Genomic DNA, 17,340 nt, shown 5'->3' with positions numbered 1-17,340 from the left:
CGCAATCCCTCCTGAAAGAATGATCATTGTTTAGGGTCTCTGAGCAGTGGTATTATTGTAGTGTACAGTATAGGTTACATTTGGGAACAGGGGCAGTGATTTGCTGATGACAGATAAATATCTTGGTCAACAGCTTCAAAATGCATAATATGATGCCTAGGTTTGTATGACATTATGTTGGTAAACTTTGATTGTCTATGAGTGCTCTGATGCCAACACATGAACTAGGGTGTAAGTGATCATGTTATAAGTTATCATCAATTTCTAAGGTTACACAAATACTTTTTGCCCATAATTTTAATAAATTTTTTAAGCAAGAATTTATGTTCCTGTCTAAAGCTGAATGCAAAGCAAGTCTGAGCACAATCTACACTACTATAGAAAGCATTAAGGTAACTTCAGTGCTGTAAGAAAAATGATTGTTAGTATAGCAGATAACTCTTTCCTTTTACAATGACCCTGTATAAATGGATTATCATATAACTGTGTGAATTGTCAGCTCATAAAACCACTTTCAGCAAGCAAGGATCCATTGGCAATGCAGCTCTTGCTGCTCTTTAACTGCTGATGTATGTATGTGCAGTGCATGGACTTTGGCTTGATTGACCCTGCAGATGCCACAGCCTCAAAGCAAAGAAAAACTGGAGAAACTACTAAAAAGCAATCCCTGAAGGGAACTATACACATGACAAAAGCCAACCTGAGCAGAAGAAAAAAAGTAAACAAGGGCTATACTATGAAAAGCCTTCCCATTTCTGTTTGGATTAGAAATTCAGAAGGCCTAGGTTCTGGTCTGTGAGTGAAAAGGTCTCTTGACCAAGGATATCTTTCCACATCCAAACAGGCTTCACATGCAGTCTTCTGAAGGGGTTAAACAAAGTGGCTGGTCAGGTAGTGTGCTGATAGACAGAATCCTTCCCCCTGTAAAAATGAGATTATGGGGGGAGGGAAGAAAAAGGAAAAATTCATCCATACAGAATGCTCAGAGAAATCATAGAGGGACCCAGGAACTCATTTTTATGTCGTTAAATATTTAGCATTTATTTTGCTAACAGGTAATGAGTCTAGTAACCATTATTGCTGGCAGGTGCATTCACTTTACATTTCCTTCTAGAAGCTACCCAAAGATTGGTTTTGTGCCTGCGTGCATCCCAATGTTGGAAGACAAGAGGTTCTTTTCCTCAAATAGATTTATTGTTAACTGGTAGAGATCTTGTTCCTGCTTGATTTTTCCTTGGTGTGATGAGATGCACAATGACAGTGTATTTCACCAGATCACATGATTCATAAACCAGTAACTAATGGCAGCAGCAATAACAAATCAATGCTTTTAACATTTTCATTAACAGCAGTTGAACAAGCCCAGGCGTGCTTTCCACTGGCAGGCAACACTAGGGGTATTTGCTCACATTAATCATTCAAAGCTACTCTTAAGATAGATAAAAAAAAAAACTATGAAATGGCTAAATTGGCAGAATTCTCTCTCATTCTTCCCTTGTTTATTTAATGTGAATAAAAAGTTATAACATTAAAACAATAGCAATTTTTCAAACACATTAAATTTGGCAAGATAAAAACTTAGATTAATAAAAACACTATGGCAATTAATTGCATCCAACCATAGAAACTGTTTACCTATTCAGGCTCCCTAAAAGATACTGGACAGATGGTCTGATTTTTTTTGTTTGTTTGCTGTAATTTGGTTGGGTTTTGTTGGGTTGTTTTTTTTTGGGGGGGGGGGGAGGAGGTTTGGTTGTTTGGTTTGTTTTTTTTGGCTGTTGTTTTTGAAAAAGCTGATAATTGGATCATTTTACTTTGTACATATGAGCTGTGTTAGCCTGCTTTCTTGATAAAAGTGACAAAATTCATGCTCTATTTCCTACTCTATTTTTATACTGCTGCTTTCATGACTTCCACATCCAGTCTATGTGTATAGATGATGATAGATGTAGAATAACAAATGCAAATTGTATATCAGGTCTAAAAAAAAAAAGTAAGGATCTGCTTATAATTAGAGCCAGTCAATATAAAACTGTAAAAATAGATTAGCCTGATCTTTTCTGTATAGATGGATGGTAAATGAGAATATATAATGTCTCGCTGTTGTCTGATCAAAAGCCTTCAGAGACTAAGTTGTTTGGAGGCTTTTCTCTCAAGATCTTCCTATTTCTAACTTCCGTATTAACTCTAGATATTTCTGCTTTTAAATCTCAAGAAATAAAAACCAGACAGTCTCACTCTGAGCATAGCAATGAAGTAATATGCAGAACTTCATGCTGTAGACAGCTGATTTAAGCAAATATTATGAACAGAGGCGTTTACAACCAATTACAGCAAAGATAAGGATGTTTAGGAACCTATAGCCTCAGAGAAAAGGGAAATGACTAGCATTTCCAAGTATTGCCAGATATATAGGACTGTTGCAATCACAGGTCCCTTCAGAAACTGATGTTTGGTCTAACGTTCACTAAACACTGAGGAAAGTGCAATGGGAAAAGTCTTTGGGAAAGAACATTTTTCTGCACATGCCAATTACCTGCATTGTGCTGCTACAGACTGTTGCCTTTTCTAGGCAAAGATAATTCAGCATCCTAATACAGGCTTCTCTACAGTGGTCTACAGCAAATCTTCACAGAGAAGGTATCCTCTCTTGGAGCAATTACCCATTTAATAACTTGTCAGTAGCACTGAGCAACTGTACAGCTCTGAATGCTTAGATTTCAAAATCTTATATTTCAAACTAAATAAAATAAAATAAAATTTTAAATTAAATTTCAAAATAGCACTTCTGAATCAGGGGCTGATTAGAATGTACAAAGGATTACAACTTTTTCTTTTTCTTTTTTTTTTTTAATGAAAAAAGAAACAGGTACAACAAAGTAGAGAGAAATAAAGTAAAAACCACACCAAAAGCAAAAGAAGAAAATTACATATTGGAGAAGCAAATCATGCAGCCAAGCACTCTTTACATATTACACATCATGGGTGCACAGATTCTAACTATGACTTCTCATCACACCAGCAGCAAGACATCAGCCTCTGCAGCCAAATTGTGCAATTGTGTTTTTAGACAGAAATGTAAATATAAATTTGTGAGAGCACGATAACATCAGATCATGGATTCTAGTCAGTGCCTTTCTATTGTTTTTTTATGCCTGCGTGTCCTTTTAGAAACAGTGTCATGGAATGAGACATCTTAAAGCATACAGCAAATGGTCAGCATTAAGTACATACACATTCTGTCTTGACTCAGTTGCATAAAGACTTTATAGTATCTAGTCCCCTTGGACTATCTAAAACTTCCCCTGGGGCTGGTAAGTCTGACCAGGTAGATGAACATATTGCACATCGCCTACTGCAGTGGCAAATGGACAGAACAGAGTATCCTGGAGCATCTTAGTAGGACTAGATGCCTGTGCTTACACAACCGAACAAGCCTGCTTTCTTAACTATATTAGCTAAGGCTTTAATAATCGCTAGATTTTTTTATCCACCCCAGGCATCTTATTCACTGAAAAGCTGGCTTTTCTATAATTTGAATTTCCCTCCAAAATTGCTATAAGTTATCCCAAGATGACCATGCTTATACAGAATTTTTTTCTGTCCTACACCTCAGATTTTGCTCAACAAAAAGTACAATACAACTGTCCAGGGAATAAGAGCAGCGCCTTACTGCAAGGACATGCACCTCACAAAATGGGAAACATTATGCAAACATATGTATGCATCTATGTGTCTGTCTGTGCGTTTAACCATGGCAAACCCCCACTTCTGGGCTACAGACCACCTTCACAACCCTCTCTCTGGATTTCTGCATCAAATGCACAGATCTGAGGATAAAGGAAAAAACCTGAGGCTTTACAGCATGAAGGCAGGAGACAGGGGTGCAGTTCCTGTTCTGCAACTTCATCCCATGTAAGTGATTTTTACATGACCCCATAGACCCAAAGCCTGTATTTCTCATAGGGAAACAAGTCAGTGACTTAAAACCACAAAGATTTTATATGAGCATTGCCTTCCTGACCAGTTGCAGAAAAAACAGCTTTGTAATGGTGGTATTAGTGCACTTTGCTGTGCTGGTAACAACATGAAACCACAGCTGGAAGACTGCATTTTGTAAACACCAGAGGTGCCAATAATGAGAAAGGATAAATTGTCACTGTATTTGCCAAGTTCCAAAGGAGCATGGCATTCATCTAATGACAAATTTAAATAGTTACCTCTGTTTTGTGTCCTGGCTTGCCGTTCTCACTAGTCTCAGATTGATAAGCCAAAAGCTTCCCAGAACTTCCATCTCTAGGGCTGTTTGTAACATACAGCACCAGCCAAGGCAAATAGTTTCTTTTCTCACACTCTTGTCTACAAACAGTGATTCCAGTAATCATCGCAGTAACAACAGGTGAGTAAATAATTCCCATTTTCCCTCACTGAAAAAATGGTTACATATTGAAATATTTCATGGAGTTATTTCCCTTCCACCATGCCATGATATGCTTTGCCTTTGCTTAGAGGGAAAGAGCAAAGGACTAACTTAACTTGCATAAATACACAGGGAAAGAACTTTACAGTCAAAGTTCTAAAAGCAGTTACTAGACATTTACAATTATACAGATTTATCATTCACAGCATGTGATCCGGTCTGTTATTAATGAGTCATTCTGTAACATGGCAGATTACATCATTTCTTAACAGTGGAAACCATCAATATTTTCTATTAATTACTCTCTACCAATGAAGAGTTGCTCAGTTTTTAGTCTCTTAACTCAAGAAATCCACAATTACAAAAAATTCAAAAGGAAAAATATCTAGAAACTTCTAGCCTGCAAATCATTGCCTATGTTGCTCGTTCACATACATTTTTTTCTGCTGCTGAAATAATCTTGTAATAAAACGGATTGTATAACTAATATTTTCAGTCTCATTTCAGATTAGATACCAATATAATAATTACTAGTATGTTGCTCATTATCTTCTTCACTCTTTCACTACTTTTCAGTTTGCTGTATTTTTTACAATGGTCTCTCTTGGTGGTTATGCAGCTCTTGTAGCTTAGAACATAATTTTCTTTATACATTATCTCAGTAGATCTCCAAATCCCTTCCCATCTGTCTCCCTTTCCTCTTAACATTCAATAATGATTTTTCTTTTTGAAGTATATTTAACACTGGCATATTTTAGGACACTTTAAAGGGTTTGATTTAAATAACTCAGAGTTTACATCCTGTAAATCGTATTCATTCCAGATTAACATCTATTACTTACACACATTTTGGACAGGATCATACTCTCTCAGGAGTAACACTGATGCTACTTTTAAAGACCTTTCTCCACTCTATACATTGTGATCTTTCCAGCATGGTCTCCAGCTCCACACCAGTCTTTGTGATCAGGCCAGATAACATATCCCAAATCATAGCTAATATGTCCTCATGCAACAATGCCTTGCCAAAAATCCTGTTCACAGACAGGATTTTTTGTAGACAGGTCTCCTACATTCCCTCTAAAACCATGGCAAGGTAAAACTCTGTTTTTCTTCAGAGCAGAGCATCTCTGCTTCTCTGAAGGAATGCCACCCATATAGCTCTAGTTGAGTTGCCTGTTGATTGACTCAGAGGTTTACTCAACATGGATTAATTAGAAGACCAAAATGATGAATACCACGTTATCAAATGCAGTTCCAAAATACAAACACTGCAGCAGTTCCACAGAACAAATTACAGTAGAACAACTCTAGTTAAACTTTTACTGCTGCAACATCAGCATGGCAATTACTTTCTAGCAACATGATTAGAGCTAAAATAGGATAAAATAGCTCAGAGGGTAATAAGCCTGTATTGTCTTTGTAATTATAGTACACTGGATGAACAGTTCACTGTTGTTTAAAACTAGTCTTAAAAATATTGTTAAGTATTGCAGAGTGGGCGAAATCCACCTCTAAGTGTCAGTTATTATGAGTTGCTGCAAAAATCAAAACAGCTGCTGAGATAACTAACATTCTGCCAAGCTCTGCTTTACAAAACTTTTTGTATCACAGAAATTTCCGAGAGCTTTTTTCCACCATGACCAGAAACGAGATCAAACAGTAAAGATGAAATCTAGCAAACAATTACCTGTTCTAAGAGATGAAAGTTTAATAGAACATGATAATCATTTTGCCTTTAGAAACTTAATCTGGACTTACTGATTATTATGCAGGGGTACATGAAGCTAATAGTCTAAATAATCAGACAGTTATTCTTCTACAGCTTTTGAAAGAGTTCTTCTAAATTCTACATTGGGTCTGCCAACCATTTCAGCTGTAAAAATAGCTTTTCTACACAGCATCTAATGGCTTACAAGGCAAGTAAGCTAGCTAGAATAAATCTACAGCATTTGTAGAAAGGTTTCAATCTAGTCTGCCTACACTTCACATCAGCAGAAGAAAAATCAGTTCCAGTGCCAAGAACTACATGACCCCTCTAGCACAAGCTTATAACCATTGCTGAGAAACTTGCTTGATAAAAGTACATCTCATGACTCTGAGGCAATTAGGCTTTAGCAATGATGTAACTTGGAAGGATTTCTGGGCAGAGGACAAAGACTGTCATATATTTACATTGTGTTAATGCTGGTAGTCTTCATGGAAAGCACCAAGGCATTAGCGAATGCTGCTTTAGAAATCTTATGAAGGAATAACAGAACTGAAAAGGCAGCATGAAAGAAACTTAATGAGACATAAGGGCATACCAGTTTCCAAGGGAAATATTGCCCTAAACAAAAACAGATAAAATAAGTCTGGAACAAGGCCAGCTCACCCTGAACCTAACTCCTTCCCCTCCACCTTTGTCTTTGGCCAAAGCCTCACTGTTAGACAATCCACACCAGGCCACAATAAGAGCTTTAGTAGAGTCCCTAGAAATACCCAAAGACTGAAATGCAGGATAATTTGATCCATCTCCACGGCAGTTGGGAATGGAAAATGACAACAGACTGGGGCACATTCGTTAGCTAGTACAACTGCCCCCCCACAAAAAAGGGCAACCTTATCAGTGTTTTACTTGTGTAATCTGCCACTCATAGTAGTGTTTTAGTTGCTATTACCATGCTGTTAATGGTAATTGTTAAGTGTTCAAAGAAACAGGGTTAAAAATCAAAACACAATAGGAATAAAACTCAGCTATTTATTAAGAAAAATTCTTTTAAAAATTCCAACTGTAACAATATCCACATTACCACATCAAGTCATCTTAAATTACAGCTATTTCAGTAAGAGTACATAATTCTATATTTTCATATTATAAAAGTATTTTTTTATATGTACAGTTTAAAAAAAAAAAAAACCCACAAAAAAAAGTCAGTCTTAATCATTTTAATCATTTAGGTATAGAGGCATTTAGAGAAGCAAGCTACACCAAGCATGTAAACATAAGTCCGAAAGTTTCCAACAGACTTTTCTCATTCCATTTTAATTAGGATTGTCTTCATTTTAAAAACACAATTCATATGTGACCAACAGGCTTCAGAAGGCAGAATGTTTTAATTAGGACACCACTCCTGCAAGACCCGAAATAACAAGAGCAAAGAAAGAAGAGAAACAAAGCTATAAAAAGACTCTGGTTTCCTATCTAGTCTAACACAAAACTTTCTAAAACCCTCACAGTTTACAGTCTACCACATGTGCAGGAGATCAGAAGCTTTCTTCTTCCTCCCAACTTGTGCACAGGCAATTCATGCAAATGCACCAGCATACACTGGAACAGCAAGATCTAAGAATTATCATATTTAGCCCAGATGTGTAATTAATATTACTGAAGCAGTGAAAAAAGAATTTACAAACAGTGCTGTAAAGGGGCCAATTTGGATCCCATGTGAAATACCAGTATAGAAACTCAACCATCCTTTGGTCCTCAATGAATTAAAATGGCTCTTGGTCAGTTTTCCACTGTTGCTATTTTTCTTTTGTTTGGAGCTCCAATCTTCTCTATTTCCTTGGCCAAACAGCTTTGTTGATAGACGTTCAAAGCAGACCTGCCTGAACAGGCATAGCAGAGTCTTAAGTGATGAAGAAAATATGGTCCTCCAATTCATTCAGGAAACAAAAAAATTGTTACTGCTTCTTGTCTGAAAAGCTCTATCAGGAAACAATTGCATCATTTGGTTTGTATTTAAATTTAGCTGCTTACCATTAGCCTTCTTTTTAAAGTAAAGTGAAGGGAAAGATTTGATAAGAACGTATATCAACAAATGATTAAAGTCTGTGCCAATTAATGAGTGATAAAGCTCACTGAAGCTAAAAGCACAAAGTGTACTGTTTTACCACAGCATGACAAATGAAATGGCAGATGTGACCACACTATCCAACATAGAATTAATCCCAGAACAGATTCTCAGATAAGTGAAGAAACAAGAAGTACAGTGTCACAAAAGAGGATGTGCTTATACTTACAATATCAATCAAAAAAGTACAAAGGAAAAGAAACCACACCCCACAAAATGATGCTTTAAAAGCAAAGGCACAAGATGAACAATTTTCATTTAAAGCATTTAAAGTAGAGCAATTTAAAGTATGTTGTATTTTATTTCTTTATCAGTCCTGCACTGGTCCTGAAGCACACTGATCAGGAAAGGGGATGAACAAGTTACACCTGGACATGTATGAGGATAGCAAAGAAAAAGAAGTCTGTGGTACAGAAGTGGGATTTCAAAAGGTATTTCACAAACAGAACAGCATTTATGGAAAAAAAATCAGGACACATGCAAGCTATATCCTTTTACACATCTCCTTTCCAGCCTTTCGAAAGCCACATTGATTTCAACATGGAAAAAGACCACTCGGTCACTTTGATATTGAAGTTCATTCGAAACCATCCTTTCCACTGCTGTTCGGCCAAAACTGCCCAGAGAGAAGGGAAAGCCAGCAACTGGATACAGCCTATAATTTCTGTCACATAGCCATAGATCTTATGTTCCCCTCTGTTTCTAGTTCGTGCTTTTAAAAATAACACTGCCATCAGGCATCAGTTTAAAAGCCCCCAATGACATCTGACAAAGACATTGTTTCAATCAATACTACATTTGTCACAACAGTTTCCAGGGAACATGTGGCTCATCTCACACACAAAAAACCTAACTGGACTCCAGGAATGAGTAAACTCAGCAACAGCATTAACAAAAATGTATAAAAAGATGGGTTAGCTTAGATTAACAGTTATTTGGTTTTGTACTTGTTTCTACTCAGTTTTCTTGTTCTCCTCTCATTCTTTATTAAAGAACACACTTGAAAATATGCAAGTGTTACTTCCTTGTTTAATTACAACTCCTTAATTTAGTTCTTAGATATGTAACCAGCGTCTTCCATGGGAGAACTGTTACTTCAAGTAAAAAGGTATTTATAACCATACCACATTTGCACAACCTACAACTATAACCAGGTTTTCCTGTTCCTGCTTTTAATATAACATATTAAAGAAACAAACCAAATCTATCTACTGACAAGCAATGTCAAAGCAACCCTAGAACCACAGATTACAGCATCCAGAATGGGAATGTATAGCTGTCTGTGGAGAAGCAAAAAGGAAAAAGGGGGAAAAAAGAAAAACAAAACAAAACACAAAAGACCAAAAAAACCACAAGAACAAAATACTAAACTGGAAAAAAAAGAAACAAAAAAAAAGAACTTAAACAAAACCAAACACAAACCAGCAAGCCCACACACTTCCTTTACCTTTCAAGTTCTTATTGCATCAGCTTCCCCCTCCACCAGTACATACTTGAGGACTCAAGGGAACGTGGTTTTTTCTCTTTAGGTTTTTCTTCTCCCCACCATTAGAGGCATCTGGCTTCACAAAAAACGTCCTGAATAGCCCAGTTGTTTCAAGTATATTTTATATGGGTTAGTTGCTGTGCAGGCCTCTCAACACAACCAGTCACATGTTTTGCCTTAATTTTCTGAAGATACTTTTCAGAATGGTGCAGGGCTACTTAATGCACCCAGACAAAAGGAGACATTCTTCAAAGAAGCATCTGAGTCTAGTTCTTAAACTTACCTGTCTTCCTGTCATAGGCTCACACTGAAGCCCTAAAATTTGTTAAATTTCAACAACTTCCTTACAAGAGTTCTTTCACATCAATTATAAGCAACCCCTAAAAAGAACACTTTAAAGATACCCGAGGGTTTTTTTGCCTCATACCAAATTAGACTGGAATACTGCCAAATGCTACATTTGTCCTTTGGCTTGTCACAGTTTATTCACTTAAAGCAGTCTGAACAACCTGTTTACAGTGAAATTCATATTTACCTCCACTTTGCGAAGACTGCAGTTTGTTTAACAAGAGGAAGGTGACGTAGCTAATGACTGACATTACTGAAACTGTAATGGGTACACGCATGCTGCAGAATGCACAGTAGCCAATCAAGTAGCTCACACTGTTCTAGTATATTAGTAAATACTCCTTAAGATGCATCACTTGTTTTCCCTTTTAGTAACCCGTTAAAAACCTGCTCCTATCTGAAGTGCAGCTTATTTCTGCTTTCCCACTACTGTAAAAACCTTACCTTTGCGTAAGGTTCCTTCAGACTCTTTTATAATCTGGAAACTCGCCAGCTATTATTCATAACTAAATTAATTAGTACCAAGACACGAGTATAAAAGAATAGAAAAATATTTTTAAGTTTAAACATGAGCTAAAATAAGCTAAATAAGAGTCTGAGTAGTGTTGTTTATAAATAGCATACTGATGGAATTTTATAAAAATACAAATTGGAAATTTGCCCGTCCAAGTATCAATACATTTCTTTGATTTTCTAAAGGAATTTAAAAATCATACAAAAAATATCAGTGTCTAAAAGAAACAGCATCCCAAAGTGATGAGCATACTAAGTCAGTTTAGGGCCCAGTATCTGAAATTTGCAAACGAACATTTTGAAATTCACATGCAAGTTCTCTTGATGCTTATGGCTGCCTTTATATGAGCATTCTCATTAAGATCACTTGCCATCTGAATATGAGGATGATCTTCCTTCCAGTTATTACCTGCATGACACTTGTGCCTATTTCCTCCACCATGAAGATACAGCCTGTTTCTGACAGAGGTATTCCAGCCCTTCTTATCTGGTCAGTCTTAATGCAAACAGTGGCACATTTAGAACAAAGGTGAATATTCCCAACACCTTTGAGCACTCAAACCACTAACTGGGTGTTTCTTAAGTGTTCTGACTGACAAATACAAAAAACAGCCTGCTCCCTTATCAGATGGGAGAGCATATTTAGTTCCTGCAATGAAACCCAAAATTCTGGCCTTTTCCCTATCCCATCCTATCTATAGTTGATAGTACAAAGCAAGGGGAAAAGCCCTGCATTTTAGTGGCCTGCAAATTAGACTTCAAATTTTGCAATAAACTGATTATGCACTGTATGTGGAAGTTGAGCAACCTCTACAAGCTTGTTTACTGTTCAAAACTTCTGCACAAATGTATGGTGCCTATGTATTCTGGAGTATTAACTACCAACTGAGCCCTACATTCAGTAGCAATAGATATTAGAACTTCATAAGTTGTTGCCTTCATGAGGTGAGGTGAAGTGAAGGAACAGTTCTACAGATCACAGGGCCAACAGGTCCCCGCAGTTAGAGGTTAGGCTCAGTAGGAAATGAGAAAAAAAAAAAAAAAAAAAAGGAAGGAAAATCTAATTAATTATCCTTCCAAAGGTTACATCTCCTACTGTAGTTAAAAGAGACAACATATACAACAGTACACAGCCTCCTTAGCATTAACAAAGCATGCTCTAAAAAGGACAGATACAACCCTGAGGCTTGGTGAGGAGCCAGAAAGCACATTTCTTTACTGATAACAGTGTTGGAAGGATATTCAGAAGTGATCCTTTCCTTCACAAAGGTTACATATCTTCTGAGAAAAATACCTTTCACCATTGCAATTTTCTGGTTACGATTTAAAGAGAAGCATTTAAACATCTCTTTAAAGGGTATATAGAACACAGGGTTTTGTTTTGGCCAACAAGCAATTCTAATCCAAGAAATTTCTACTCCATAACTTCTTGTATAATCGATCATTCTCATGTTGGTCATAGGAAGCAGGGACAGAATATAAAACTAGTCAATATCAGCTTGTAAAAAAAAGAAAGCATTCATTACAAATCTCTCCACCCATTGCTGGTATTTCTGACAGTAAATATGATGGACTTTTTAATGTATATACTGTATAGTTTTTCTTCTAATGTACTATGTATCCACAATCACATAAATATCTTCTACCATCCTTACCTCTCTATGTGTGCATGAACACTGCAGTTTTAAGGGAAGAAGATTAAACTTTGCTGCACTGTCAAAGCTGCCTTTCCTCATGTGAATACCTGAAGAGAGCACTTTTTTCTATATATTGCTGTCCAGGGTCACTTGATAGCATCTCCTGGGAGATGTGCTTCTATGACAGGTTTGGTAAATAACACAGCGGATAAAAATTTGCCAGGAACAAAAAGCAGCAGAAAGTGTGCTGTTTCTGATGTCAGCTAGAATAATTTTTAATAAGTAAGAGGAATAGCTCTGCTGAGTAAGAATATGTCAGTGTTAGTTTGTAACTTCTCAGAATAAACTGTTTTATACAGTGTTCCAGGAATATTTCCAAATAACTTTAGTGTATTGTGTGACTCAGTGTGCTGATGACATGGAATAATAGTTACAAGGAACAAACCCAAGCAGGTTGGGCTTCTACGTGGTAATACCGCTGAAAAACTTGACCACCTAACTCTTGGCAAATTAACAGATTACTAAATGGTAATATATCCTCACAATAAATTAAAATTGCACAGTGCTGGCTCAGCAATCTAAGAAAGAAAATGTTACTATTAAAAAGCAGATGTTTCAGTTAATTTGTTAGAATACACTAGGTCCAAAGCTGTGGTCTATCAGGAAATAACCCAAAACCCAAGCCTAGCCTGACACAGATCCAGTAGTATCAGCAACAGGCAACTAAGCTAATGTTTACAAAGCAGGGTTTGCATGTAGTCTCAAAAATACAAAACATACGTTGCTTAGCACACTGGCAGTGGCTGAGGCTCTTACTGTGCTTAGTTTTAGCTGCATTATTTCCAGGGCTCCCCCACTGTGAAACATCCCACATTCCATCCATGATTGCTGACAGAGGTGGGCTCTGCAATCATGATGTCAGTATCAGAAAGATTTCTCCTGCAGAGCACAAATTCTCCATATAATCTCACAAAGTTTAATTACAAATGGCCAAAAGTTTCATTAAGAAAGTCTTAGTGAAGACTTAACCAGTGGTAATCGGTGCAGGCTGAGAATGACACCCATCAGTTTTGGGTGCCCATTTGTGTTTTCAGGAGCCATACCAAGTAAGATAACTAGCCACCAGCCCCTGCTGTAGCACTCAAAGCCAAAGAGATGTCCTAGTCACTAGATAGACAGGTTTAGGATACACCACAGCCTGTTTCCCCATCCAAACAGAACCTGGTTGAAATGACAATTTGATCAGCACCCTCAGCTGCTGTGTGGAAGAAAAAGCTCCTGTTAAATTCAGTTACACAAAGCTGAGAGAATAGTTATACAGCCAGCCATGGTCAGCCAGCAATCTGCTGCTTTAGAGAGATCTCTAGAAGCAAAAGGAGGACGTTGGGATTTCAAGCCAGGTATCCCATATCCCAAGTCCAGGCAATATGTTTTAAAGATGTTTTTCTGTCAATTTTGGAAAAGAATTTCACCACAGAGCTGAGAAACCTTTGCCAGCAGCAATTCAGATACCACTGATTTTTATCAAAACTGCAAAGACTGGTGGAATTGTAATTTTCTTTTTCCATAGAAAGCTACTGACAAGTTTTTATAAAGAGAAAACATTAATACACAAATTGCTTATGGTTATGGCAAATGAAGTGTTCAGCTGAGCAAAAACTTTCATTTCTGAAAAGAATGCAAGCAAGCAACTAAGACATCCATATGAATTTTGCCTTCAATTTCTGGATATGTTTATGCAAGAGAATTGGAATAAGACAGGAAACCAAACTTACTACGCTTGTTTTTGTAAGTTAATTAGTGGGGCTGGAGACCAAGAAGGAAAGCAAGGACAAGTTCTTCAGCTGAAGTTCATCAGCTACATCTCTCACTGCCACATATCACCAAGTGGTATGTGCTGCAAGTAAAATGTTCCATTACTTATCATACGTATCTGCTGAATGGTTGTATGTTAAGCTTCAACTCCTTTATGCAAGTTTTTCCATAAAAATAATGTGATGCCATAAGTGGGGAAAAAAGGAACACCATTACTACACAGATTTATCATACTCATTTAGAAAATCATCAAATAGCACAGATCAGATTAGAGGTGTAATTGTAAAGAAAGGCAGTCCTTGTGCTTCAGTGTGCAAGTTTAAAGAAACAGACACGCTGAAGTACAAGAGTCCTCTGCCAGATGCTTAGATGAGATGTAAAGATTGCCCTTGTTATTTCCTCATCATGCATAACACACCACTGTGCTGTTCTTCCTCTTCCATCTGATATAGGCCAAACCCTACCCAAAAGCAACTGACAGCAATGAATTTATATCAAAAACAAACCACATTTCCAGGCAATCCTATATGGACTACAATACTTGGAATATGAAACCCAATGACTAAAATGAAATAGACAACATGTACTTGCCACTATAATTGGAATCAGAGAGATTAAAATGACTACCTACTGTGCAAATAAAGGATCAAAGCAAACAACATTGCTTCTGTTACCCAGGAGGTGATGTTTTTATTTTTAATTTTTGTTTGTTTAAATAAAGTGTTCTGTTTATTCATTCTTCCATCTTTCAATAGAACCATGAATGTCCCCAGTCAATGAGGCACACTTCCTCCTGGTATACTTGGAAAGATCACACTACATTAGAGAACTACCTCTATCACAAACATTTATTCAGTGGTGCCTTCAGAGGACCATCCATGTGATCTCTCTCAGGTTTTCCGTCTGGCATTTTTTTTGCTCCCTTGAAGCCAAGACTACACATGAAAGAGCACTTTCTACTTTGTGAGATACAAAATCCTTGCTCATACAGATTGTTTTATCAAAGAAAGGAACCAAAATGTGACAGCAGACAAACACAAGCGAAGCTTCCACAACAAAATATAGAATCGTAGACTATTTAGGGTTTGAAAGGACCTTAAGATCATCAAGTTCCAACCCATCTGCGATGGGCAGGGCGATGGGCAGGGACACCTCACACTAAACCATGTCACCCAAGGCCCTGTCCAGCCTGGCATCGAACACCGCCAGGAATGGAGCATTCATAACCTCCCTGGGCAACCCATTCCAGTGCCTCACCACCCTAACAAGAAAGAATTTACTCCTTATACCCAACCTAAACTTCCCCTGTTTAAGTTTTAACCCATTACCCCTTGTCCTATCACTACAGTCCCTAATGAAGAGTCCATCCCCAGCATCCCTATAGGCCCCCTTCAGATACTGGAAGGCTGCTATGAGGTCTCCATGCAGCCTTTTCCAGGCTGAACAGCCCCAATTTTCTCAGCCTATCTTCATATGGGAGGTGTTCCAGTCCCCTGATCATTCTTGTGGCCCTCCTCTGGACTTGTTCCAACAGATCCATGTCCTTTTAATGTTGAGGACACCAGAACTGTACACAATACACAAATATAAAGAGACGCAGGAGTAATGATGTAAAATTACACCCCGCTCCTTACCAACACTGCTACCTCAGAAAAACTCTGCTGTGGAAACTTCTATCAACTTTTTCCAGTACAAATGGCCCCACCAGCAGAGCTACCACCACTCAGCTCATGGGCCTGAGCAGCAAAAGGCCACCCTGCTGACAGAGACCCCACTTTACCTTCCCCTGCCTCATAATGTCCTCAGGAGAAATAAGTGATGGGAAAGGTAGGTCCTTTCCTGCTACGCCCAAGCTACAGCATATGTTCTATTAGTACATTAAATTCAGTAAAACTGAACTAAGGCAGGAGCTGGTTTGCTGGGGTTTTTCTTCCGACCAATTGATTCTGGGTTACATTTTAAACCACGTGTTTCTGGCTTCTGGGAAGACAGTCTGAAAAAAAAAATATTTCTGAAGATATTTTAGAAAAGGAAAATTTGTTTGAAAAGATGAATGATCCCATCTCTCAAAAAAAAAGAGAGAAACTCAGAAAGACACAGCTTAGACCTGGACCAATTTTAGCCACCTTGAACCCAGGACATGGTTCTAGCAGTCACCGGTGATCTAAATCCTTCCAGACTCCTTGTAGGTTAAGTGTATTTTGTTTTTCTGTTGTAAACAAAAAAATGAAAAGTAGGCAATGGGACAAATTTTGCAGAAATTCACATATACAAGACAGAAGGAGAATTTCAAGACTGATCTCCAACATAACATTAAAGCAAACAATAATTAGGTCCACTTTAGCTTGGTCCCTATCAGCAAAGCTGTACTGACTTCAGACCACATAGAGATCTGGCCAGATTTAAAACACAAAAAATCCCCTACACCATACACACAAGCACATAACTTCCTCCATCTTACCAGCATAGCTCTTTTACCTTTCTATGCCAGAAGTACAAAATATTTTAGAATAGGCTGTTCAAATTTGCTTGCAGATTTATAACTGGAACATTAATTCTCTGTGACACTTTTTTTGCCCTGTTTTTCTTTTCAGATACCATCTCCTATGACATAGTAGCAATATATTAAAAACTGTAATTATGCGAAACCTTAACTAGAAAAGCAAGTACCAAATTACTTCAAGGAAGGTTAGTAAGAAGGGATAATTCATTAAGCCTGGGTAGGTTTCTGTGACGTAAAATGAATACATAACATTCTTTTGTATACATTTGCAGTACCAAAAGCATTTGTTCTATGCCCACTTTAACTGTTCTCAAGAGAATATTTCAGATCAAAATCATGTGCTCTGACATCCATTTTCTTCAAAAGGAAACATAGTGATAATCTCAGCATTTTCATTGGTGATTTTCCACTACTAAAAGCCTTCGTACTTCTAAACAGTATATCCCTGTGACTCCTTCTTCACCCTTTAGTTTGCAAAATTATTTTTAAAGTCATTCACAGCCTAATTTTTTGCAAAAAACTCTGATGTAGCCTTATCTTCTCCAACCCTATCTCCATACCCCCCATCTTCCCACCCTCAAATACAAAATGCAAACATTAAAGAAGGAGGAGAGAAAGAAACTACTTGTTTGTAAAGAGCATACGTCGCTAGTACAAACTTGGAGGTATTGTACTTTTCATAAAAACATGACTTCCTTCAGCAGAAGGACAACTTACTTTCTAAGATGCACAATTTTTAAGATAAGCCTGGAAAGCAAAGGTGCAAATATGAGGAGCAGATA

This window comes from Neopsephotus bourkii, unplaced genomic scaffold (assembly GCF_033783945.1).
Source record: "Neopsephotus bourkii isolate Nb327-2 ecotype Australia unplaced genomic scaffold, CSIRO-AGI_Nbou_v1 NB_1279, whole genome shotgun sequence".
NCBI lineage: Eukaryota > Metazoa > Chordata > Aves > Psittaciformes > Psittacidae > Neopsephotus > Neopsephotus bourkii.
This window is presented reverse-complemented; position numbering follows the sequence as displayed.